Raw genomic sequence first — 27,913 nt, 5'->3', positions numbered from 1 at the left:
TTTTGAAAGGAGGAGATGATACAGTAGCATGTGGGCCAGCCCAGCATGATAATGTCAGGGTTCATCCTTATCCAAGGTCACAGGATAAGGGAAGTGACAGTGTTGGACAAAGCAAAGGAGAAAAGGGAGATCTCCATGTTTGCCTAAGGTGAAGAGCAGCTCTAGTAAAGTACCCATTAGGTACAGCTACACATGCATTAATGTGCTTTTGCTACTGCACATTAAATTTAGTACCTCTGGGTGCCTATACACAAGTGCAGAGGCTGCTCCCATGTACTGGAATGCCAGCATAGCAGACTCGATTAATCTATAGACAGATTAATCGAGTCTGATGGAGTGTGACAATTACCACACTCCAGCAGCTTCCTGCATCTCATGTATCAGCACTCCCATGCTTAAAAATGGTGGCAGGGGCGCTTGAACTAAAGCTCATCGAACAAGCTTTAGTTCAAGTGCCACTGTGTTTAGGTATGGGGACACTGATACACAAGACACAGTAATGTTCATATGCTCATTGAAAAATAAGTGTTCACATGCAAGAGTCTGTATGGAATAGGTATTTCATATTAAACTCACAACCTACTTTGCTTCATGATAGGTCCCATTATAGATCATTTTCCTGCATAACTCATGCAATGACTAAAATCAAAATGATTGAAAAAGTCTCCTTTTCCTTATCCCTCCCAGTCCGCCTTGTCATTCTCTTCCACTACCTGTGCTATAGAGGTGCCTGTGTTTAAAGTGCCAACTTCTCCTTGCTGAGGACATTTCAGCATTTTACCATTCCTATCAAAAAAGATCCACTTACAATATCACCTCTGGTGTAAAGCAAAGCAACGATAACCTTCCAGCCATTCAAATTCAAGAGTCACATTTAGTAAGCATGATCCCAAACATTCATCCTAAATTGGTATTGCAAATGGTATTTGAAGCAGTCCAGTATTTTAAAAACAGATCTTGCCAGGTGTCAACTGCAATTTCCAACTTGGGCAGAAAATTATTATGAGTATAAACAATAGATGAACATGTCTGAGGCTCTAATTTATCTAAGCAGAAAGCACAGAAAGGTAGAGCTAAGATAAATACTCCATTCCCACTCCATTATGCCACATTTTCATATTCCCAGTAGCATAATGAGGGTTATTTTGGACATACAAAAAAGTCTGTTCAGTGTGAGGGCATTTCCACAGCTGTAAGATTTTGGGTAGCCATGAACATGTACATGTGAGCTACAGGAGTTAGTGATACCAGACCAGTTTCTAGGGCAGTGTTTTTCAACCTTTTACGTAGCAAGTACCCCTTAACTTCTGAACATTTCAATAAGTACCCCAACACTCAATTTTCAAGGGGATTTTATATTTACAGACTAATGTGTGCCAGATTTTGGAAGATGGGCTGTGTATATAAGGCCATGATATGACAGATGTCTGATCTGGTGTGGGTAGGGTTGCCACCTTTTACACCAGGGGTGCACAACTCAAGTATGTACCTGGGCTAGAGGCGATGTTGGCCAAAGCTAGAAGGGTTGAACCAAATTATTACTGGGGAATTTAAAGCACCACGCAATGTGCAGTGCACCAATTTTTTTGCCATAGTTTTGAGAGGAGGAAGGGGCAAGTGAGAGAGGAAAAGAGGGCGAGAAGGAGTGTTGGAGTACCCACGTACCCCCTGCCTGTGTCTCACGTACCCCCAGGGTAAGGCGTACCACAGGTTGAGAAACTATGGTCTAGGGAACAGGTATGGACAGCACCAGAAATCATCATCTCCATAGACAGAATCAGCTGAGAAATTAAAGGATCATCATGGACCGTCAAGAGAGAGCCATGGAGGGCAGACTGCCCTTACCTCTCAGTGCTCCTCTTTGCTTTCGGGCTGCGCAGCTGCTGAGCGGGTACTTCTGGGCACTGTGAAAAACAAACTGGAAACATATCGCCTTAGCGCCTAGTTCTTCAAGATACAAGTGACTCCTATGAGCCCCAGGAAGCAGAATGCTCTCAGGAGATGGTCAGAGCCATGCAGGAGCAGGTTCGCAAGGTCAAAAAATGCACTGTCACTTTTGTGAGCCAGTTCCCACAGTAATCCTCCCCTTGGTCTTCTCAGAGCCAAAATACTAACCCTTGCCCAGAATAGCAAACCACAAGCCCAGGAGGCTCTGTTCTGTGCAATCAAATTAAGGATTGTTTATTATTTTAACTGAAACATAAAGGAAGTTGAAAAATATGGCTACAACCCAAGCTTTCTGGACCTTTGATTAATCTCTTTCACAATGCATTACAATTAAAACGCACTGGTGGGTGGAAAAACAGTCTTCTAGCAAGCTTAGAAGATGGGAAGTAGAGTAAGGGTACAGGCATGTGAACAACAGACTGCAGGATAAGGAGGGAGGGTGTTACTACATGGCAGCTGCTTTGTGGCAAGCGTACATGTGGAACAAAACTCTGGTAACTCTTTCACGAGTTAAAATCCACTTACCATGTATGAGGGCGAATTGAGTGGTCCATTGCTTCTTATAAAGTGAATCTTTTAAGTGTGTTCCTTTCCAACTATCCCTGCATCTCTTCCTTACTTATTCATCTTTCACTTGCCTGTTTCTTTGGTGTTGCATCCAGCTTCACTCCACTTCAGTTCGTTTATTCTGTGTTGTCTTTTCAGAAATTTGTTATTGCTTTCCAAAGTAAACCATCCTTTATGTTGCCTATTGTTCCCTTCAGTTTTGTCACTTAGCGGTATTTTCAAATGAGACATAAAAAGGGAGTCCTGACTTGTTGTGATTATCTTTGACGTTCCCACATCATATGAAGCAAGAATTCAGCAGCATGCCCGTGCCAAATTGTAGCCTGGATAATTGCACTCTGCCAAACTAAATTCTGGATGTAGCCTCAACTGTCAAAGGTTCAACTCCCCATCCTGTCCATCTGTAACATACAGCTGTTGTGTACTCTTAAATGGCGATCTGGTTTTGCTCAAAATGTATCAGCTGTAGGTGGTGAGGGCTGAAGTCAGCACAGGTTGTGGGTTGTGCTACTTTTGTACTGACCCCTATGGTTTAAAAAGGCAACATATAGAACTGTAATACTGATACTGTTATTGGTCATTAGAGTCATCATCATCATCATATGAAAGTACTCTTTTTTATGAGACCATGGCACTGACTTTCTCAAGAGACTGCCTCAGGGAACAAGCTCAAGACCTACCACGAGGAATGGTATCCTTAGTAGGCGTCCTGTTGCCAAGATGTAAGCCCTGCATTTCAGGTCACCTCCGATGAAAGGTAATTGCTTCAAAGGTAACTCATCAGCCTCGTATTTAACAACAAAGGGCAGGTTACTTGGGAGGCAGGAGGAAGATAGGAGGGGATGAATGCAAGAAGTTACATAGCTAAAGGAGAACAAGAAATTAGAGTCTAGCCTGAAATCCAGCTTGGGATACCAAGTTCAAATGTTAGAGACATAAGTGAGCCTGGTTAGTCAGCTTGATGCACCTTAAGGAGACCTAATTTTCAGATATTACTGATCATCCCTTTGGAAAAACTGGCCTCTGTGGGCCTTCTGCTTAGTCCCAGAGTGCTTTTATCTCATCAGGCATACTTTTGTGTTTGGTAATGGGGTCTTCATACTTTTTTTTTTAAACAAAAGTGCACTCAATTTCCCATTCATGTGTACAATCATTTAAAAAGCAATGCCATAATTATAAGCAATGTAGTTCTAAAAATACACATACCAGCATTTTTTGGTGTACATACCATTCTTTAGATTACTAAAACAAGAGGCTACAGCAATCAAATTTGCTTTCTATTAGACAACTGTTTTTTTAAATTGCCTTTCTCTCAACTAGTACATGAAAACAGACCGTGTCCAGTGTCACCTTAGTCCCTATGCAAGTTCATTTCAGGTTCTCGGCCACCTACATATTGCCACAACCTTTGATCTGCAAACAGTACAGAGAAGGATTTATTGGAATTAAAATATAAATCCTGGAAATATTTTTCTTAGTTGTGGTACAGTGAAAGTTTAATTTTTATAAGACAACTTATATTTGACTCGACAGCATCCCTTTCACATAAAGTAATAGCTATTATTACTAATAATTATTTCTACAGCCCCAAAGGTATGATAGGCCTATATTATTAAATTTATGTCAAAAAATGTTTTTCTACTGAGACTGGCATGGTGAGATTCCTATTGTCTGTCAAAGCCATTCGAAGACGGTTAGATTAATTTAAAATGAGGTTTCAAAACAATTATTTTACTGTTTTATAATACAGATCAACTGCTTTAGAAGTCTCCAAACATTGTCTTGAAATGAAGTGGGGGTGGGCGGGGGAAAGGATTTTCACATTTCACATTTAGTTTTACAGTCTGTAGACTATGAACATCTACAAGAGATGTAGATTTCTTAACTACTTTGCCTGCCTTAACTGCTTTAATTCATTCCTCAGCCAAAACTGAATTTCTCAGCTGTCCCCAATTTAATCATTGCAGATACAGCTGCTAAGTCAACCACCCGTTTAAAATAAGCCAAACTGAATCAGATCATTAGCTGGTGTAAATCAGTACAGCTCCATTCATACCAATGTTGTTACTTCACATTACAGGAGAATCTGACTGGTTCATCTGAGTTGAGAAGATTGCTTGATCCCTTATTTAATCAGTATGGCAGCGGTCACGATTGGACACGGTGTTATTACACTATAAAATACAGGCTTGCACAGGCAGCAGAAGTGGATCCACGTCTCGAAAGCTCTCATGCCCACGGATAAGGTCTTCCAGGCACTGAAAGAACACAGACAAAAAAACGCTTGTCTTCAGTTTTATAAATGTTTCTTCATTTACCAGCATAATTGCTCAAAGCCCATCACTAAGCCTTGAGAAAAGTTCGTCATCTCCGTCACTGCCTAGGCAGCTGTCTCTGTGGGCTAGAATATACAACAGAGTCATTAGAGACAGCAGCTCCAGTAAACACTGGAAAACAGAAATTTAGCAAGATGTATTAAAGTGGCAGTAAACAACTTAATGACAATTTTATGAGCTCTTGATTGCCCGTATCTAGCAGCAAATATTAATGAGCCCCTACTGTCAAATTGTAAGTTAGCAAAAAAAAAAAAGAGTAATTTGTAATTGTAATTTGTTCATGAGAGGCTCTGTGAACAAACAGCTGCAAACATACTAAATGTCTGCCATAAAGACCAAGGGTTTGGTCCTCCTCCCAGTGAAGTAAGGATTTCCACTGCAACAGAATTAGGACCTGTTAACAAACTGGTAGATGTCTTTTCTGTGAGCAGCTGATGTCTATGCAGATGGTTAGCACAAGGCTTATGCAGTCAAACCCCACATCAGTGCTCCTCGTAGGATTTGACGTGCCAGAGTTTACTATAGAAAACAGCTTAAGTGGTGTGTAGGCATTGTGTGACTTCTGAATGGTGGCAAACTTCACCCTGAATCTCTCCGTTAAATGGTAAAAAAAAGATAACAATAAGAGAGACATTTTAATGGAAAAACATATTATCCCTAAGCAGGAAAATAATCAGTAAATGCTACGCATTTGAATTTACAGCTATACAAAATTAATTTAAGTCATTTCCCCCCCAATCCTTATACTAAAATAGATATCCTGATTTCATCCATTCTTGTCAATGGGACCAAATAAGCACTCCCCATTTCTTTTCTTCAACCAGAATTAAACAAACAAAAAAGGATGAAAAACACCCAGAGAAGCAAAGCTTTGTCCTGGCTATTGTCATACAACCACCTCTAAGTAATAAAGATATGAAATAGGAGGCTCGCTCTTTCCTCCCACAAAGTTCAACCCACAAAGTTCAAGTTTTTTATATATATATATATATATATATATAATACAAATAATCACATCACTTGAACTTTGTGGGAAGAAAAAGCAAGCCTCCTATTTCGTATCTTTATTATTTAGAGATGGTTGTATGACAATTATTATATCCATATATCTATCTATCTATCTATCTATATATATATATATATCCGTATATCCATATATCTCCATATATCCATATATATATATATATATCTCCATATATATATATGGATATAATAATTCTCATACATACATAGATAGCTAGATAGATAGATAAATAGACAGATAGATAGATATGGGCATGCATATAATAATAATACCTAATTTTCATATATGGTCAGTGGCATCTAGAGCTTTAACAGACCCTAACATCATTCAGAAAAAGGCGTTGTCCCTGAATAAATGCAGCAGTGGGAGACACTACCAGCAACCCCAATAATGTTAAACCACCTTTGCAATAAGCAACATAACCTGGAAAAATGATATTTTAAAAAGTCGTTAGCTGTGCTCAGAAGAATGCCAGTGAATGAGACATAAGAGCTGTCCAGAGTCGTAGGTCCTCGATGAAGCAGACCATTATTCCCAGTTGTTCCAGACTGACCCAACGGCAGTCACCATTGCAATGTCATTGACACTTCTGCCTGGTGATCCTGTCAGTCTAATTTGGCTAGATTCCAACTGCATTTAATTACCTGACAATGCTTCTCTCACTGGGCTTTGGGCAGGGATTTGTGTGACAGAGCTTGATGGTAGTCACTGGTCCATGGGTGGTGGGAAGCAATTAATCCATATTTGCATCAAGTCAATGACTAGGCAAGTCATTAGGGAAGGGAGAAATAAGGCCCAGTATGATTAGATCCCTAGTGTTTGCCTGTGATCATTCTTCTGTGTTTAAATAACCAGACTTTTATAGCATAGGATTATGTCGGGAAAATCAAATGAAACTATATTGCCAGCTAGGGTAGGTGGCAGGTTCTCTGATGTCAGCTAATTGCACTTTCAAACCAAAAAGCATAACACTTGAGAGCACAGTTCCAGTTTTCCATGGACACACAGCAATGGCAGTTTCTGTAATAAGAAATAGATTTTGGTCTGTCAGTTTAACAGACAGACAGCCGAAGTCTTCATGAATACATTACCCCCATAACTGAGCTATCTGACGTGCCTCTTGGAAGACTCAGACATTTCAAATCATGCTGCTTTAGTTCCTGAAGCCTCTTCATGATTCAGGCCACACTTATTTGCAGGAGTTGGTTTGCATACATTGCTCTGTGCTCAGTTTCTGCTTTGTCACTCACACCCTTACTCTTTCCTCTTTCTGAATCTCAGCATCATTGCTTTTGGTCTCCTCATGGAAATTCAGCCTTGTGTTGAGACTCAGGAGAAGACCTAGGCACCAAACAAGTCACCCTTATGCTTTCAAAATTTAGCTCGCATGAGATTTCAGTGGTTCATCTTTCCCCCCAAAGTGCATTTTACACCTGGAAACAAGAGAGCCAATTCTCCCTCCTGGCTTCACAAAAATGTTCTTACTCGCATTATATTTTTCTTATGTATTTCACTGCTTTGCATTTTTTAATGGCTCCTCTGTTGCTGCTTATTATAAACGCCATTAGGTTTCTTGTTGGACGACCACAGTGTCCTTAAATGCATGAGAAATAAATCGAGGAAAATTATTGGAATTCTACCACAGAGACATTGTTAAAACAAGAGCTGCCAAGTCCAGTACACCCCTTAAGTATTTACAAAAGAAAAATATGAAATGTCTTATTAAAGAGATGTCATTGGAACAGAGTGGTGCATTGTGACAATGGTGCCATTCTCTTAATGCAGATGCAAAGCCAAAGCAAGTGGCAATATCCCTGTGCCAACTCTCCCTTCCGCTGATGTTTGTGTTGTGCCAAATATTTAATGAAATCATTTTCTCCCAATGGACGCTGGCACAGGGCAACAGCCCTTCTATTATAATAATACTAATTATTACTCCTTTATACTACCCAAATCAGTTACTACTCAGAAGCCTAATGGTACTAGACACTGTACAAATACAGAGCAAAAAGACAGTCATTACTTCAGTCTGTGACAAGGGAGCTCCGTGAATAGGGAGAGCACCTTTTGTAGACAGCTAATTTTCGACAGGCTCTTGTAGATGCCATTTCTGCTAACCATGTCAAAGGCCTTTTGTAGGTCAACGAATGCTACACAGAGAGGTGCCTGCTGTTCAGGGCTTCTTTCTTGCAACAGATGCACTGTGAAGGACATGTGGAGCATCCAGCTCTGAACCCACACTAGCTCTCAGGGTAGATTCCCTCAGCAAGGGCTTGGAGCCTTTTCAGCAAGACCCTTGCAAGCACCTTGCCAACCACGCTGAGCAGAGATATCCCACAGCACTTGGTGCAGAGTCTCCTCTGTTCCTTTTTTCTTATTTTTGTATACAGTAATTATCTTTGCATCTTTCAGATCCTGGGGTATGTGATCTTCTTCCCAGCGGGCACAGAGAAGTGCATGGGTGTCACTTGCAAGCTTTCTCCCCCCCTGCCTTTAGCATCTCCAGAGGTATCTGATTGTTGCCCACTGCTTTCCCAGGAGCAAGCTCTTTGATAGCTTTCTCTACGACATCTTTGAAAGCTGGTGTTTGGTCCAGCTCCTTTATTGTTGGAAGCTGGGGAATGGCAGCTAAGGCAGTATCACAGATAATGGCATCCTTTGAGTAGAGTTCTTTGTAATACTCAGTTCATCAGTCAAGTTGTTCTCGCTTGTCTATCAGGATGGGACCATCTTTCGCTTTCAGGTTTGCAGTCTTTTTACAAGTCGGACCAAGTGCGTCTGATTCCATCATAGCTACCACAAAGGTCCTCTCTTTGAAAGCAGATCTGAATCTTTTCGCACAGGTCTTGCCAATATTTCGGACACACTTTCTGGTGGCTTTCTGGACCACAGCCTTGGCCTCTTTGAGCTTGAGAATTCTGGACTTGTTGAAGTAGAGTTAGGCGAGCTTGCTTTTTCTTTTCTATGAGTGGGAGCAGCAGATATTCAGATGTTGCAAACCAGTTAGGTTGTTTTTATTCTGTTGTTCTAAAGACATCCTTGGCAGTAGCTGGTGTCTCGTTCTTGAAATTTTCCCACAAGGTGTCAGAATTAGGGGACTCGAGTTGATCATTTTCAGAAACACCTTCGTGTACACATTGAAACTTTGCACAAGTGTCAGAGTCCTTCTTGTTAATGAATGTTGCGGTGAGCTTTGTTTTTTGGCTTTGCATGATGGATCTTTTTTAGGGAGAATTGGAGCTTGGCTCTGACAAGGACATGGTTAATGTCACAATCAGCACTATGCATTGTTCGAGCATGTAGTACATCGCAGATGTTTCTGGGACGGATCAAGATGAGATTAAGTTCATGCCAGTGGCCTGAATGCCCATCATGCAGGGCTTCCCCCAGTGGCAAGTGGGTACCAGGATCTGCACTCACACCGCATGGAGTCCTGTGCAATAGAGACAAGCCACACTTGCTGCACTTCTTGTCACCATATGCAGTGCTGGCCGAAGCCATGCGCCGCTGCGCAGCAGTGCCTGAGCACCCCAAGCACCCACTACCTTCTGCTGCCACCAGGGGTGGAGGCTGTGCACCCTGGGGGCAATGTGTGTCGGGTTCCCACACACCCCCATCCTTCCTCACACCCACTCCCTGCCCACCTGAGCTCCACGATCCCACCACCCCCTGGGCACAGGCTGCGTGCTGCCACCAGCCCCAACCTCATGCTCCATGCTCCTATCCAGCTGCAGCTACCCCCTTCCCTGCCCTCACCCCCACCACTCCCATACCTGTTGCACAGAGTGACGACGACACCAGGGAGGCTGAGCAGATCCCCCAGCAGTTGCAGTAGTGGCAGCAGCAGCTCTGCCCAGAAACTGCATGCTCACCGGGCCAGGCCCATCCACCCACGAGGGTGGAAGTGAGGTGCGTGGGATCAACAGGGTACAATTAGTTGGTAAGCACCCATGAGCCGGATGAAATTGCCTGGTGGGCCAGATCCATCCCACAGACCCTATTTTGCCCGCCCCTGGTCTAAGCATACGACACCAGATGCTCGCAGGATTCCCTGGCTGGGACACGTGGCGTGCATGCCTCAAGAGTGTCTGCCGAAGGCTGAGGTCTACGGCCAGCTCAAGAACTGCCTTTGACACAGTGGCAGGTGAAATCTCTGATACAGCAACAAGGCCAAGCAAGGTCTCAAGAAATTCAGCATTCCCACTGATAACTGCGAGAACACTGCCCACAACCATTCAATCTGGAGAAGTTGGGTCAAGGCTGGTGCGGACACTATGAAGAACCATCAGAGAGCCCAGGCTGAGGCCCAGAGGCAAGCCAGGAAGCAGTGTGCAGTTCAACCTCCATCTGATGAGTGGACATTTGGCCACTCTGGGAAGGCTTGCCGCTCACGCACGGGGCTCTTCTCCCACACCACCGCCAAGCACCACTGACTGACTGACTGTTTTGCATCTCCTTTAATCTGTCAAGACATTGGATGGCCACAGACAAGGGAATGAGTAGAAGGAAACAGGACAATGTTACTGGGCAACATGGTAAGCAGTGGTCTCAGCAGTGGTCTGATCGTCTCGGGTTTTTTGTAAGCAATGTGGAAAGCCTTTAGAAAAGATGTGAAGGATGGCAGGGGAGAGGAAGCAGGGGAAGAGAGATGAAGGTGCTTGCTTGAATGTTTAATAAACTGAGTGATGGAGACTCTTGTCACTGGAAGTGGGAATTGAGCTCTGGATACAGAATTGTAGATTATACATGAGGAAGAGATAGTGGGCAAAGGGACTTAAAGTTTACAACAGCTTATTTGTAATACTTAAGCACCGGAGGGGAGGGAAGTAGAGACATGGTTAAAGCAACTCACTGGGGACATGATCTCTGCAATGCTATTCTGAATGGATACAAGCAGGGAAAGATGGTTTCTCTCACGATCAGAGACTAGGAAGCGGCTATAATTAGCCTGATGAATCCCTATAGATTTTTCATGGGCCAGTTGTAGGAAAACTATAATGTGTGCTCTTCAGTGCTAGCCAAGCCCTTGGCTTCTAGAGGGAGATCCAACTTTTGTCTGCTTGGGAGGAGAACCAGTCGTCATTATCTACCCCTGTCCCACAAAGGTTCTGTTGGAAGGAGCCTCTAATAATGAGGTGAAATCATGTCATAGGTCAGAGGGCTATCTATTATTTGGCTGTCCCAGAACCTTACAGTTACAGCCAGGGGCTCAAATATGTGGTGCATCAGGCCTTTCTCAGGACTAAATCCCATTAACCCCTCTCCTGGGAACTGCTGAGAATTCACAGCTCACATGAACTTTAGGGTGAGCTGCAGATACTCATCATCAGGGATAAAGGTTTTGCGTTTCCCATGGGGGAAAAGGAGAAAATGGTGGATTTTACTCGTTACTGGAGGAAAATGTGGATTTCTCGTTTTACCAGAAAAATCCACAGATTTTGCAGTTTTGCAAAGAGTTCTCTGCAGGCTGGCAGAGGTCCAGCCTGCAGGAGGCTGGGAAGGAGCGGGAGGAGGGCGGTCAGGCAAGGGCGCCATGTACACGCGTATGCACTTGGACCTAGACAGCCTGGAGAGCAATTCCTGCAGGTAAGTGGGGGCGGGGGGGGATTGAGGCCGCCATAGGGAGGGAGGCAGTGAGTTGGGCAGGGCTGGGGCACCTGCCCAGCCAGGTGGTGCATGTGGCTTGGGGCCCAGGGATGCACTGCACGACCACAGGCCCCAGCCGGGAGTGCGATGGGACAGTAGGTGGCTCATCTGGTGGGGGGAGAGGGGGAAATGACCGACTCCCCATCACTGCACATACTCCAAGATGATCTGTGCATGGGGCGCAAGTGGACTGCCCACTGCAGGTATGGGCTCCCCGCCCTGCTGTCTTCCCCCCGGGCCCTCTGCAGCCCAGTAGGTGCAACCCAGCACTGCAGGGAATAGTGCAGATGTACAGGAATCTCCTTGCCACTGCGAGCTCCGATTTGCACTGGCAATGCGTCCCCTGCACGCACGGTGGCACAGGATTGTACCCCTCACTGCTGCCAGGTGCACAGGGGACACCTCACTAGGGTGGCACAGAGTCACAGCAGCAAGGAGATCCCTGCATGACCCCACTCTTCCCCGAAGCACTGGGTCACACTCGCTGGGCTGCGGAGACCCAGGGGTAGAGCTGTACGGCGCAGAACCCGAGCCTGCAGTGGGTAGCCCACACCCAACCTCTGCCCCGCACACAGGTCTGGGGGGCACGGGTCCCCCCGTCCCCCTGGGAGTGCATGCAGCAGCGGGGAGCCAGCCCCCTGCACCCAAGCCTGCAGCAGGCAGCGACCGGGGAAGGAGCTGGACTCTGCTCTGCCGCAGTAGCTGCTGCTTCCTGCTGGAGGCGGGGGGCTATAGACCCGGATCCGTGGCCCCATAGACCTGGCAGCTGGGGGCCCCCTCCAGCAGGGCTGGGGGGGCAGGGGGCACTGGTAGGGCTGAGGAGACTGCAGGAGGGGGGGAGTGAGGGGCACCAGCACGGCCAAGGGGCTACGTGTGTGTGGCGGGGGGGGGGGGAAGCATAAGGGGCACCAGCAATATCAGGGTTGTCGTTTGTATGCATGTTGGCCTAAGGACGTAGGCAGACAAGGTCCTTTGGGTGGATGTGATATCTTTTATTAGACCAGCTAAATAGTTGGAAAAAGGTATTCTTTGCAAGCTTTCGGGCACAACTTATAATGTCTGAGGACTGCGCTCTTGAACGGGGCGGTTGGATCTAGCTAAAAGATCTTGCCTATTAATTATGCTTCCTTTTTTCCCCCTCAGATAACATGAGAAATTATACAATTAAAAATCAGTGGCCTGAGACTCATTGAACTGAAAAGTGAACTTCCAACGTGTGGTGTGAGCTCTACCCATAGGTGTAATATCCACCTGGCTGAAGCCAATCAACAACACTATTTTATGGCAGCTGAGAATCTGGCCCACGCAGCTCTTTGCTAAATCCTGTGTGTCTGTTTATTTGAGCAGGCTTTCAATTCATCCACTATGCTCCTTCTCCTAGCATCACAAAGATGTACAGCTTTTTCCGAAGGTTTCTTAGCTATTGTGTCAGCATTAGCTCCAAATGTGACAATGACATGTGGTGAGTAAACCCAAACTGGTGTCCTTTATGACATAGCTCCTGAAGTAAGTCAAAGTGATAGATTAACAAAACAGCCAGTCACAGTATTTTCAGTTGGCAGGTGTGACTCATTAACGCAAAGCTAACAGAGAAAGGCAAACTAAATCAAAAACACGTTTAACCACTTGAAGACCCTAAAATCATGGAGTGAGAAGGTCTTTTACCCACCACAATCCAGACTGAGATGGAGGGCAGTAGTGTTTCATGCAGAGCACCATGCTCCTATGCTTCAGGTGGAAATTTCTCACGTATTGTGGAGTCCAAACAAAGAACCTAATCCTAAGAAATGCAAAGTACCTGCCAGTTTTATCAGGCTCATAGCCCTTAACTTAGATCCTAGCTGAGAAATTAAAGAGTGTCTGGTTTTCAGATAATTTGGCTAAAAGCATCTGCAAGTAAATTAAGTTTCTGCAGCTCTTGGGTAGAACCCTTGCAAAACTCACTGGATTCACTTTGCAAAGGGGGTACTTCTAACTGGACTTGCTGTCTATTGAGAAGAATTGTACCTGAATCCAAGTTCATCCGACTTGAATGTCCAGTAGCACAGTAGGTATGTTCGATGGAACATGCAAGATGGCAGCAAGAACATGCTACTTGCCTGGACCTGAAGAGTTTGGCCGAAGAGCACGTGTGTCCTATCTGCTGGGTGCAAATGGAGCATCCAGCAGCATTCACAAAGCAATGGGAGTGAAGCACAACCTCTAGCGCTTGGGGTGCAAACTCACAAAGCAGAGAAAAGCCTGTGCAGTGATGTTGGAGACAGATAAGCTCCACCCAATTAGCACACACCACTCTCAGTACCCAACTATCTCTTTAGAGCTTCGCAGATTAACTTGAGAGCTGGTACCATATTGTATTCATTAGGAAGGGATGCTGTCATTACACCACACTATTTAAAAGCAGGCCTGGTCATTTTGGTCTTATTCCAGTTCCTAAGCAAAGTAGGTCTAGCTGCAGCCTGTAGCCTGCCACAGACCTAGCTACTAGTTATAGATTGAGCCAGTAGCCGGCTGCAGCAGAGGGCAAGGATATTTTCTCCACAGACATCACATCCCTCCTGAGATCACATTTCTTATTACACAGTAGACAGATCTTTTCAATATGTGCAGCCACATGCCAGGAACATTTATTCAATATTAGCTTTTTTTTAATGTGTGCAGAAGCCATCACACTTTATCCAAGATTCCTTCTTTAAGGCTCATTTTCGATCTTCCCAACCCCTAGGATGCTACCTATAATCAGAGATGAATAAGTTTCAGGAGGTGGTTTCTGGGTAGCGGCAGGCCATTTGCTTTATGTTTGGAGCTCACGTAGATGAGAGGGCAGATGGAAAAGTTCTTGACTGATTAAAATAAAAAATTCATCAATTCTTACCTGAATCACACAGCCAGAAAAGCCCAAGATATATTATTGTTTCCTGATTAGAATAATAATGGGCAACACAAACGTAGCCTTGAGGTGCAGTGGCAGCCCAATTAAGGTGTCTCGTTAGGGCTCAAGAAGTGTGAGCTCCCTGGTCATTCAAACCAGGTCACTCAGGCTGGAGAGTCAGAGGTTACTAGACGGGATGCTGGCAACATGCTACCAGCTTAGAAACCACTGTACCTTAGCCATGTCAGCCCAATCAGCTGCTAGGCTTGGGTACACCTTTAAAACAAAGGTAACTCTTGCTTGACCACTGACATTTGCAAAGACAGGTTCATCACTCCAGATCACTAAAACATGAGAAAACTCAGAGAAGGCTGCTTCCCTGCAGGAAAGAAGGATTCAGTCGTAACAGAGCAACACAATCGACCACAGAAGTTGTGCTACAGCCTTAGAAAAGGGCACCTCTTCCACTAGCCATCAAGCAACAGAGAACAGACTATGCATCTTGAAGGGAGCCAACAGAGCGGTCCAGGATTAAAAGGCAGTTGAAATCCTCCCGTGTTGTTTGAAGGCTCACCCAGCATCTTTCCCTGATACAGTGAGGCAAAGAGCCTAACAGTTAATTAGCATTGGCTTCCATAGCACAAATTAAAAAGCAGGAACACAATGAAACTAGGCAATTCTGAGAGTTGCCAAGGGCCCTTATGTCCAATTTCAGTGGCAGCTGGAGGTGTTCAACATTTCCCAAGACAAGGCTCAACTCTTAGGGGCCAGAACAACAGCGGCTCCCTGCAGCGGTACAGTCACACACACAAAGAAGGATGCATGCACCCAGAAGCTCTGCCTCACACTGCTGATTTACGGCTTCCCTTTTTATTACAACGGAATAAATAAATAACTATACAGGCAGCCCTCGACTCATGACTTTGAGTTATGACGAATGGCACTTATGATGTTTATAAATTGACACCCTGTTCCGAGGCGGGTTTCACCTTTACGATGCTCGATGCAGCTGTGTCCAGCTGGTAAGTCTGTTGAGGTGGAAGGGATGGGTGTGGGTGGGGAGCAGATTAAAGCCCCTGCAGTAAGGGAGGGAGTGGGGCTGGGGCAGGGCAGGGTGGGACGGAGCCGGGGTCACGGGAGAGGGTGGGGGGAGGCTCCCACTGATGTGCACTGTTTGTCCAGGAGCTCCTCGTCTGGTGGCTCCCACCGCTGTTCCTGCCGCTTGTCTGGGAGGGCATGGGGAGTGGGGTGTGTATCCCTGGATCTGCATGGCGCGGGGCAAGGCAGGGTGGGTAGGGCTGGGGCTGCACTGGGCCACACTGGACAGGCAGCAGTGGTGCTGGGAGTGGGGGCTATGCCCTCCTGCCACTCGCCCCGTTGGGGCGGGACGGGCATGAGACAGAGCCACTGCACTGGCTCTGGGCAAGTGGCGTGCAGTGGCAGGAGCTGTTCTCCTCTCCCCCACCCCCCAGACAAGCCATGGCTCTGTCCCACACCCGCCCCTCCCCAGCTGGGCAGCACTTGCCCCAACCCCTGTCCCAGCCTCACACCCTTCCTCACTGCAGGTGGTGTTGATCTGCCCCCTCTATGACCCTTCCCTCCCTTGCCACCACAATAGACTTACCAGCTGGACACAGCTGTATCGAGTGTTGTAAAGGAGCTAATCCCCCATTTATAACATTGTTCCTATGGGAAAACTGGTTCCAAGTTATGATGTTTCAACTTGTGACCTGTCTTTCAGGGACCAATTGCGTCGTAAGTCTGAGAACTGCCTGTATATGAAAACTTGCACTCACTGCCTTTGGAGACAAAGAAAAGGCTGTCTCCCCTAAGGATACTTAGGGGATGATATTTAGCAGGGGACTAAATAAAAATACCCCCCCCCCACCATTTCAACACAAAATTTCCCATTTGTTCATCCCAACTGAAGGAATAAGAAAGGATAATGAAAATTAAAGTGGGGCATGTAATTCAGATATGCAATGTTAATAGCAGTGAGCTGCATGTGTGGGAGCAAAGATCAAGCTAGGCATTTAAAATGCTCACTGGAAAACAGGAAAAAAGAGTCTAAGATATTATTGCTACACGGATCCATCTAGACCCTCATTTGGCCTTCATCGCTGCAGTATCTGACAGGCTATCTCCTTATTTAACTGACAATTCTGTCATAACAGGGGGCTGGGATGGACAAGAAGGCTGCAAACAATATGTGCGGTAGCCATAGATTGTAAGGATCTGAGGTTCAGAGACAGGGAGCGCCAGCTGCCCCTCTAACCTCAAGTGGAATCATAGGGTGCTTGGCATCTGTGAAAAACAGGCCTCCTGGGCCCAATGAAACCAACAGAAAAATTCATATCGATTTCACCGAGTTTGGAATCAGGTATTACCATATGATACTAGGACCTGTTCTTAGTGGGGATTTAAGTAATTAATATCCTAAGTGGCAGGGAGAAGTTAAGGGGAAAGCTTTGAAGTACACATGAACAGAGCATCAAGGCTAGGGACAGAAATTACACATAAACCAGTGTAAGTGATCGGAAACTAATTCATATTGGTAACACAACAGAAGTTCAGTGCACATAAACCACTTTCTAAGTGGCCAAAGTTGGTTTAAGATAACTTAACTAATTTAGGTTAAATTGGTTTATTGAACTTTTGTCCCAGATCCCCTCCAGATTCAAGTTAACTCACAGTCCCCCAGCATCCCAGGATGCTTCGCACCTCCCCAGCAAACCTCCCCTCAGAGGGCGGGCGGGCTAGCCTTGGACCAAGCTGTCTGCTGTAGCCAAGCAGGGAGGCATGTTCTAGTGCCCCCCGGCTTCTGACCTGGGCCACTGCAGGCAGCTGGCTGCATTTCCAGAATCAAAAGTGAATGTCTGTTCACTTGCTTATCAGTTCAACCTATACAGCTTAAACTAACCTGAGAAGATTGAATCAATTCAGCCTCGGGCTTTTCGACCGTCTCCACTTAACCCACGTGACCTCGTGTCTGACTTCCCTTTGCCCAGTCCACAGTGTTGCTTGGCCCTTTTTCTTCTGTGCCGTGTCAAATCTGCTCTCATACCCTAGTAGCCCAGCATGCCTTGCAGGCAAGAGACCCTCTCATCTGCCACATTATCCTGACTGAGAGGGAGAAATAGTGCAGTCCTGACTATTGTAAGATGGCTGCTACACCAGAGGACTTCTGTACAGATTCCAATACCTTAAGAGCCATATCTGCCCCCAGGGCATCTATTGGGCATGCACACTCCCTGAAGAGCTCTGCTGTTGATGGTTGTCTTTGTTCTGAAGGGGAATCATGCCAAATGCATCCTATCTCCCTTGCCCGCAGTTTACATTTTCCACCACTGCAACCTATTCAGTGGAGTGTGACAGAAAGCAATAAAAGTTAACTGAACATGGCAAAACTTTTCATCTTCTACCCAAACAGGCTGATTTGGGAATTGGAAGAGCTTGCCACAGAAAGCTTGGAGGAAATGCTAATACAAATAGGCCCCTGGCCTGTTATTCATTCTCTTAAAAATAAATAAAAGCAACTAGAAGGTCACAATTTTGCCCTGGCACAAATATGATAGACATTTAAATCCATCCTCCCCTAACAGGAAAGCAGATTTAACTCCAACAAAAGGTTATGCTCTCACTGGTGGTGCATAATCTATGACATTTGTATTAACGATTTTTATCATCACAGCTAGAAAACTATAGTATGGGAGGATGTAATTTTGATCTCAGAGATAATAAGGTACTGATTTTGCCCAATCAAATTACTCCAGCTGAACAACCTAAGATGATTCTGGTCTCACATGTGTTGGTTTTATACTAACCACATTAGTGTGACACCATTTCTTTCTGATGTAGCATTTTCATCCAGAGACCTCAAAACATTTTAATAAGAGAAGCCAGCATGTTTTAATCCCATTTTACTCTTAAGTAAAGTGATTCACATGAGGCATATACAACGCTGAAGGTAGGACAAACTAGGACAAGATTTGATGAGTTTCTCGTCTTAACTTTTTTAAAGCATTTGCTGTATAAATTTGCGGTGACACCTAACCAGTGGTCACTATCCAGCCCCATAAATGGAGGCTCAGTTAAACTGGCACTGAGGCAGATAACATTTCTCATGTCCTTAGGCAGTTCTAATAAAATGTTAAGAGGAAGGAGAGTATCTGCATTGTTGTGAGCTCCCCTAAAAGGATCTGGGCAAACCTCTGAAGGAGGTCTCTGCTTTCCAAGGTACATGTGATACTTCATAATAATTGTGAAGGTGTTTGGTAATTTATTAACATCTTCATTTACAACACACAATAGTAGCAAAGCTGAGCTGGGCAAAACCTAAAACCATTTCCTGTGACGTTCTTCTCAAACTTGATAATTAACTTACCTTGGGCTACATCCATGCACCTCCCGTTTTTTCCCCTTGAGAACAAATTTGGAAGTATGCATCATCAGCACATCACTTTTATGGAAAGAAAATGAATCTTTATACAAAATTGTAAACCTGAAAGACACTCTGTTTGTACTTGTATTCTCAGCCAATTAGGAAAGAGAAACAATGTGCCATGACTTAAGCAGCCAACCACAACTATACAGCAGAGCTCAGCTTTTGAGTACCATTAATGAATTCTCAGAGTCAACTGCTTTAAGGTCAGCCCTCGGAGCAAAATGTGTGAGATGGGGGTGAAGGGAATCCACTGAAAATATGAACAACAAATAAATGCAAGTTAATCATGAACTGGTAATGGAAGGTTAGCAAGCAGGGGAAAAAAATGGCTACATTTTACTGAATAAATTATTCATTGTGAATTATTTGCTCAGCTTTAATCAAAAGTCACATTAACCATTTAATAATGCAAAAGTAGCTTTTGAAAAATGTTGTTACCTACGGATGATCCAGCTGTTACAACAAGGTGGACAGTTTCTATAACAGCATGTTCTGCCCCAACCATAATTTTGATGGCAACATTATTTTTAATGAAGTTGCTTTATTACTGCAGATGTCTCCATTATAGTCAAGAGAAAAGGTTTCCTACGCAGTTCATAGCAGTATTTGGAGCCTCAGGGAAAGAGGAATATTTTCTTTTATTTCTAGAGTGCATGGACTGTGAAATGACTACCAGAGTGCCTGATGAGCCCCGTGGAGACATTATCTCATTGTACTACATTGAGCAGAGGGTCTTAACCATCCTAAAATGAGCATTCTCAGGGTTTTCCTAGGGATCTTTGTGTAGCAGTTAAAATACTGCACACACTGAGTGGAGCTTATACTGTATTCTCCCTTCAGAGACAACCAATCTATTATTATAGTGGAAAAGGGGAAAGTAGTAATAATTATTCTCAGTACAGAAGCTGGATTGATTTGAATGCTATACTATCTCCTTGAAAGAATATCACGCTGGAGAACCAACTCGGTGGGCTTTTATAAGCACAGATTTTATATAGATAGGACAATCTGATGAAGATCTTTCTATGTCTTTGCTCAAATGGACTGTCATCCCCATGCTTTCACGGAAAAACCAAAATTAGTAATATAGATATTGAAGACCCCTCATTTGCACTTACCTTTCTTCAAATACATTTTGCCCTCCTACCTCTCACATATATCTCAGCTGACTGTTAGAAATGTCTTATTGCCATAAGGATGTAATATTCACATCGTGGCAGAACCCAGTGGTTAGCCATATCCATGGCCCTATTATGCAAAGTGTCATACAAATGATACGTGATAGCTCCAACCCAAAGAGCTTACAGTCTGAAAGAGTGAATGAGACAGATGAGCAGGCTTAGTTGGGAGAATGAAAATAGACGATAAAAAGATTAAGAACATGGATAAAATTCTTAACCAGTCGGGAGCAGTTATTAAAACATGAAACCTGTCCAGCCCTCAGTAGATTACAGTCTTGGCAAGCAGTACAGAAGAGGAGAGTAAAATGGTGCTTTTATGTATTCTGGACATTTTCCCTATTCTTTTATGAGAATGGGGAAAATACTAGAGAGATTGTGGGATTCTGTAAGACATTACAGCTTTATCGTGTGAAAGAAAATATTGGCATTAGCAAATAGTAGGGGAGGAAAAAGGACACAAAAACGTTGTATTCAAGACTGATGTAGCCATTCTGATTCATTGCTGTCCAAGATAAAACAGTATGGTATAGCTGAGCTACTTATTACAAAGCAATAAATCACCTTAAAGAAAAATTATTGAGGGCATGACCTGTGAGACGTCTTCAGGAAGGTGTCCTCTGCTGAAGATGGATACTAAGGATTCCATTCATATTTGGTGCAGCAATAGGACACAGGATTCAAAGTGGAAGCATAAGAAGAAAAGTATAAATCCACAAATAACAGCTTACCCAACCACAAGACTTACTAAGCCAACAAGTTGCCCATAGAGACCTGCATATGGCTTAGTGAGGAAGTACTGTAAACATTTGAAAACTATTACTCAAAACAAGAAGCAAACTGGGGAGTTCAATTTTCAAATCATTAAGAATTTTGATTTTGATTGGAAAAGCTGAATTTGCTCCGTTCTGCTACTGATGTGAATTGGTAATTTACAGCAGTAGCATCATTTACAAAAATCTTCACCATTACTACACAATATCACAGGTGCATGAGAAATTTGTTTCAGAAGAGAAAATGAGGTTTGCCCAGATCCTTTATTTTTGTAATGCAGCTCAAAAAGGTATCAGATAAATTTGATTTTTTTTCTTTTCCAATATAGATATTTTTAATAAAAACAGCTGGAATGTCTTCCTTCCTCCCATTCTCTCTTTCAGCTATGAAGTCCTGGCTACTTCAAATCACACAAAACTATCTCATGATGTTTTTTAGACAAATATCATATGTTCCACTTACCTGAAACTCAGATGAATTTTTCCCATCTGAAATGTGTCTTTTATATTTTGATGTGATTTCATTGTCCATTTTAGATGGTTCAGGTATTTTTCTCTTCCTGCCCTAAACTTCTGAGGGGATGGATATTATTGATATCCACTGTTATTTCTCTCTAAAAGTGGTTGCATCTCAGTGCTGGGCAAATTCATTCCTTTGGAAACATTTGTACCACATTTTGCAGTCCCTTAGGAAGCAAGCAAGATGAAAAGGTGCTGTGGAAATGTCAGATAGCTGTACTTGGCATATAGAAACTGGAAGCAGGCCAAAATATCACTTTTTGTTTTATAGAGCAAGAACTATTCACTTCCCTTGGACTGTGCTAACACAGGGGAAACCATCGGAGTCAGAGACTTACACAGTTACAGCAAACTCTGTTAAAAAGCATGTAAAGTTACACAACTTTGGAAAGCACTGCCAGATAGACGTTTCATGGCTCACTCTTCTTACCAATTTACAGGCCTTTGCCCTTCCATGCATTTCCAACTCTGTAAAAATTCACGTTCTTCTGATTCTAATACACACGCGCGCACACACCCTGCAGATGTGCAAGTGCTGCCTTCTGTCCCCCTTGGACTGCTGGGTCCACCCTCTGCACACGAATCCCTTTAAGCCTGGATTTCTTTGGAAGAACAAGGAAATATGGCAAAAAATTGAGTTGATCCCTTTAAGCCAGCTGGGAAATAAGCGTTTACATCTAAATGTCACTATTCCCATAACTCACATGGTCTGAGCCTCTCTACTGCATCCTTTAGCCACTACACATCCAGCCAGCTGCCAAAATGAATGGGTTGCAGCTGAAGGATGAAGAAACAAGGTCACAGCCAGCACCGTGCTTTGTTAAACACACATTGCAATGCGTCCATTTTGCTCTGGAGCTGTTTTTCCATTCACCTTTAGTCAGGTGTGCCGAGAATCAGGGGAGGCGTTCTCTTTAGTATCCAGGATTACAGGTGCATTGCTATTAAAGTTTATCAACAGAAGCAAGACAGGGGGCACGGATTCATTCCCAGCTCAGGGATCCATGGTTTTAGCTTATTTTGTCAACCAGCTGGTGTGTGGGTGTTTGAAACCTAAAGAAATAGACCCCCAAAAATGACCAGGCAGTCTCACTGGTATTACATGAGGAAGGGGAAAAACGAAATATAAGCAGCAATAAAAGCTAAAAGGACTCCTGGATTGTTCATAGCATTTCAATTGACACCTCTCAAGTGACTACCCTTCATTTATAAGGATCTCTATAGTGTTCATCTCCAAAATATCAGACCATGTTCTAACTTATGTTCTACAGAAAGACTGAAGTGGGGACAGGTATTACTGTCAATATATAGTGCACATATATTGGGAAGTTTTATACTGATAACTAGGCAAACTAAAACAGAGATGATAAAAAAAGAAGGGTAAGGATCTTTTCTCCAGATAGGAACAATAGTTCAGGAAACCACCTGGTGCTTGAAGTATCAATAAGTGTCTTCTTTCACAGAGAGAGACAGGATCTGGTTGAAAGCAAAGGACTGGTGCAATTATTTTGTACAAGTATGTGTAACAAACCCCAGAAACCAGGGTGCCCAGAAATCGGCCCGAACAGACCTTCCATTTGCATTTGGCAGTTGAGTTCCCACCTACCTGACTCCTGCATATAAATGCTGGGTTTAACTGTAGAAAAAAAACACATGCAAAAGAGATTTTCAATTTTTAGAGCACAAGTAGAAGCAAGAAGCTGGGCAAGGAATGTGGGAGACTGGTTGAAATTTTGCTCAGAATAATTTCTGATGTGAAAAGCATCATGAAAAACAAACAATACAGCCAGCCTCTCTCTGGTAATATTATGCTGAGATGTTTGAGGGATTTTTTAAATAGCGTCTATTCCACTGCCTACGACTTGTTCTTTCAAAAGCATAACATGCCTTCACATTTAGACGATTGAGTAACTCGGCAGATATAAAATCCCCAACTGCCTCACAACGGTTCTCAAATGTTCCTCACTAAAAAATTGACCCAGCGCCTAACTGCTTATCAGCTACACACCAATTCCCAACCAGTAGCCCTTACCTCTTCCTCATCCGCAAGAACATCCAGAGCCAGGACCAATTTTCCCAAGTAAACACATTAAGAGAGATTAATTAGAATAGCTGTCTACTTCAGCTGCAAGGAGCATGGAAAGGTTAGCCAAAGGAGAAGCAGTCTGCAGTTAGAGATGATGAAATAACAAGACATAGGTCTAACTGTGTGAACAGAGCTGCCTTGCACATACATTTAGTTTTATTAAAACAACAAGAAGTATGCTGTTTTAACTGGAATAGTTCAGTTACAGCAGTACAACGCTCAGAGCATGGTTATGATGGTGTAACATATTTCTGCATGGGATGAGGAATAAACTATACTGACTCAAGACACATTTGCACTACAGAATGACACAAGACGTTGTAGTATTATAATTGCCTGTGGACCAAAGGCGTTGTGTACTTATCCTTGTGAACCCTCACAATGTGGGAAAAGCCTCACTAGGTAGGGAAATAATCAGTGAGGAACAAATAGCAGCCAGCTATTTAAACAAGCATAGGATTTCTAAGCAGCCTCATTGTGTGAATTCCTCACTAGCTTGAATGCACATTCTGCCTCTTAAAACTGAGCTAAGCGCGTTCATTTCTTGATGGTTTGATGCCATGCCAGCTGTCGGCCACATCGATGCCATTTTGCAGCTGAGCGCGACTTCAAAACTTGTAAGGAAACTTTCCTTCTGGCATAGGATGGTCTTTCCACTCTGCAATGGAATCCATGCAGGAGCTGAACACGTCTAGATGAACAAGGACACATGAACACATCTAGAAATCCTTATAAGTGTGTGTGTACCTTAATACTGTACATGTAAACATAGCTGGCAAGTTCTGGGTTGGTGTAGGTCTGTTGGCTTCACTGGGTTTGCGCCATCTTCTATCAAGAGTTGCTTTGTTGACGTGCTGTGGCTCTTCACAGTACTTGCTTTCTGCACCTATCACTATTTCCATGTCAAGATCCTGCAAAAATTGTTCACATTTCATAGAATCATAGAAGTCAGGTCGGAAGGGAGCTTATAGATCTTCCAGTTCGACCCCTTGCCAGGGCAGGAGAAAAAACTGGGCTCAAATGATCCCAGCCAGGTAGGCATCAAGCCTCCTCTTAAAGCCCCCAGGGTAGGAGCCAGCACCACTTCCCTAGGAAGTTGGTTCCAGCTCCTAGCTGCCCTGACTGTGAAGTAGTTCTTACGGATGTCTAATCTAAACCTCCTCTCCAACAACTTGTGGCCGTTATTCCTTGTCATGCCAGGGGGCAGTAGGGGAAACAAGGCCTCTCCCAAACCCTTCTGGTCCCCCCCAGTGAGTTTATAGACTGTCACCAGGTCCCCCCTCAGCCTTCTCTTGTGAAGGCTGAACAGGTTCAGGTCCCGCAGTCTCTCATTGTAGGATCTGCCCTGTAGTCCCCGGATCATTCAGGTGGCCTCCTCTGGACCCTCTCCATGTTGTCCACATCCCTCCTGAAGTGGGGCGCACAGAACTGGACGCAGTACTCCAGCCGTGGCCTGACTGGTGTCACGTAGATGGGGAGGATCACCTCCTTGGCTCTGCTAGAGATGCACCTGTGGATGTGGATGTGGCAGTTAGCCCTGCCAACCGTGACCTCGCATTGTCGGCCCATGTTCATCTTGGAGTCAACAATGACTCCAAGATCCCTTTCTGCCTCCGTGCTCTCAAGAAGGGAGTTTCCCATCTTATAAGTGTGCTGCTGGTGACTACCGCCCAAGTGCAGCACCCTGCACTTGTCAGTGTTGAAGCGCATCCTGTTTTTGCTACCCCACCCATGTAACCTATCCAAGTCTTTCCCTCCCTACTAGTGTGCTCACCTCACTGCAAATTTTGGTATCATCAGCAAATTTAAACAGGTTGCTTTTCACCCCGTCGTCCGAATCTCTGATAAAGAAATTGAACAGCGCGGGCCCAAGGACCGAGCCCTGGGGGGCTCCGCTGCCCACTTCTCTCCAGGTTGAATATGACCTGTCCACCACCACCCTCTGAGTACGACCCTTCAGCCAATCTGCAATCCATCTGACTGTGTAGGCATCAATGCCACAGTCACCCAATTTCTTAATGAGGATGGGGTGGGAGACGGTGTCAAAGGCCTTGCTGAAGTCCAGAAAGACTGTGTCCACGGCGACACCTGCATCCAGGGCTTTCGTGACCTGATCATAAAAAGCAATCAGGTTGGTCTGACATGACCTCCCCCGAATGAAACCGTGCTGGTTGCCCTTGAGCATCACCTCTGAGGCCGGCCCATCACAGATGTGCTCCATGATGATCTTCTCAAATTTCCTACCTCAACTTCAGCTTTTTATCCTCCCGTCTGAAATATTTACCATTTAAATATAGATGGGAAAAATTGGGTGGTTTGTTGTGTTTGGATAGCCTAAGAGAGAGTTTGGTTGCTGCCAAGGAGAAAAGAAAAAGTGAAAAAGAGGGTTCTACAGGTAAAGTATTCAGCTACCAGCCCAGGAGTAGTGTAAAGCAACCTCTAGGGGACATCATGAGAACTGGCAAGGGCACCACATTATAGTAATTTTCTGATTAAAAAATAAGGATGGGATTTTCAAAAGTGTTCAGAGCCTAACTCTGTTCCCCTTAAAAATCAAATGGGAGTAGCAGCAGTGTCACCACTGCGAGAATTTGAAAACCCCATCAGTATATTTTTTTCTTTTGCTCATATAATTCTTTTCCAGGAAAAACAGGCAGTAGTTTTTTAAACTACTTTAGGGAAAATCAAGAACATTTTGAAAAAGTTTTAGAGTAACTTAAACTTATCACTCCAACTCTCTGGGCTCTCCTGCCACTGATTTCCAAATCTGTTCCTTACACTAATGAACAACATTGCCTTAAGCCTTCTGATTAAAGTCCCCTGTAGTAGCTACTCCCCGCCACACAAGTGGCTAACCTTTCCCTTGTAAATTATCCATCCAAAAAAGATACTATCACTTGAACTGCGCATTTTTTAATAGCTCAAAATGTAGTCCCATTGCTTCTCTAAGACAAATTTGTTTAAAGAACAAAAAACAGGATCTTGTTCATTTTACTAAAAAAAAAGCTATAAAAACAAAATAATTGGGGTAATGGAATCCCAGATGCAATTCCACTGGATATATTAATGGTGAATTTTGACTCAGCTTGAGCATCATGCCTAGTAGGAACTATTCATGTGCTTCAGCAAAACTCAGTGAGAAAGTATCTTCACTTTCTGTAGAACTCTGAAAAAAACAAAAATTGCACATCCTGACATTACATTCATGTCACCCCAAATCCAGTTTGCGGGCTTGCTTCATAGGAACGTGCATGAGAAGATAAGTGGGAATGTCTGTCAAAGTCTTTAACATATAAAATTGAATCATGAGAATATTATCCTTAGATTATGCTCATAATAAAATCAGAAAGTTGTAGAATGAGTCAAATGACACAATCTGGAATATTCCAAGGACACAAAGTAGCCTACGCAACATGACATTCTATTACTGCAACGCTGTGTACCAATTAATTAGCATCATTTCAAAAAACTGCCCCAGTATCTATTTATGTTGCATGCTCCCATGAATCAGAGAAGCAAGTACCATCTGTTACCTATCTAGGTACTTACATGGTCTTCATTTTCACTAATGTACTTGCCATTGTTATCTCTGGACGTACGAATGCTAGTCACTTGAGAACTTGACATTTCGCTTTATATAGAACCACACAAATCTCATACTGGAAAAAATTGTAACTAGACTATCTCCAGGACAGAAGAGAATAGCATAGAATAGAATAGTTACAAAATACTGAGAAATTAGCCTTATCTTATGCAAAACTCTATGATTATCTAATGAAAAACTTTATGCGTAAGTTATTTTGGAATGCTTTTCTGGAAAATCCCTAGACTCCTTTCACTTGGGTGGGTGGCAAGAATTGATTGAAACATCTTCACTAAAATAGATTTTTGTCAAAATAGGCTGTTTCCTCAATGCCAGCATATTTCACAGATACAGTTTTTGAGCAAGTCCAGAATGGACCCTTTGATGACTTCAGATGTTTAAACACAATTCCTTTTCACAAAAAAGTTCAAAATGCCTGAGCATGGAATGAGAGCCAATTAAAAAAATGGTGCAGAGTTGCAGTGCAACAAAATGGTTGTTCTCCAGTCAGAGCTACCAAGGTCCTCTCTCTTTGATGCGGTTCTGTTGGCCAGAACGTCACTGAAATTGCAGGAACTTTCACCAACATTTTTTAAAGAAAAAAGTTCTTTGCATATCTTCAAGGATTCTCAAAGCTATCAGACATCCCAACACCCCTACCATAGTATACAACACTCAAAGTGCACTCAACATTTTGATTTGGTCAAAAAAATTGAATGCCTGAAAATGGAAAAAACTGCTCCTCAGAGGAGGCTGTGTTATCTTACGGGAGGTGTAATTCATGTACTTCATTTTCCCATTTTCTTCCCTGGCCTAGGTTCAGCCACTACATTTCTTATGATTTGCTGTGGCCTTGAAACTGTTTTAATAAAAATGTTAATAAAAATTGCGTGTGGCCTGTGCCCTGAGCATGCCCCTGAGGAGTGTGTCCTGGGCAC

General features: G+C 43.7%; 1 protein-coding gene across 7 annotated transcripts in view; it reads right to left on the bottom strand.

The window, feature by feature from the left end:
* Positions 1-27,913, bottom strand: part of OXTR (oxytocin receptor) — a 118,704-nt gene that overhangs the window by 84,473 nt on the left and 6,318 nt on the right. For 3 of the 7 annotated variants that reach the window (XM_090022273.1, XM_090022279.1, XM_090022280.1), the window contains exons 2-4: positions 4,571-4,772; positions 2,473-3,039; positions 1,846-1,918 (exon numbers count right to left, since the gene is read on the bottom strand). The gene's annotated coding sequence lies outside the window, so the exon portion shown is untranslated. Of the gene's footprint in view, positions 1-1,845; positions 4,773-21,250; positions 21,373-27,913 lie in introns of those variants that run through there. The other 4 variants (XM_090022277.1, XM_090022276.1, XM_090022275.1 and 1 more) reach the window with 4 other exon arrangements.

This window comes from Crocodylus siamensis, chromosome 11 (genome assembly GCF_052110815.1).
Source record: "Crocodylus siamensis isolate JL-2025a chromosome 11, ASM5211081v1, whole genome shotgun sequence".
In the NCBI taxonomy this organism is placed as follows: Eukaryota; Metazoa; Chordata; order Crocodylia; family Crocodylidae; genus Crocodylus; species Crocodylus siamensis.
The sequence above is the reverse complement of the archived record's forward strand: the minus strand, read 5'-3'. Positions and strand labels throughout refer to the sequence as shown.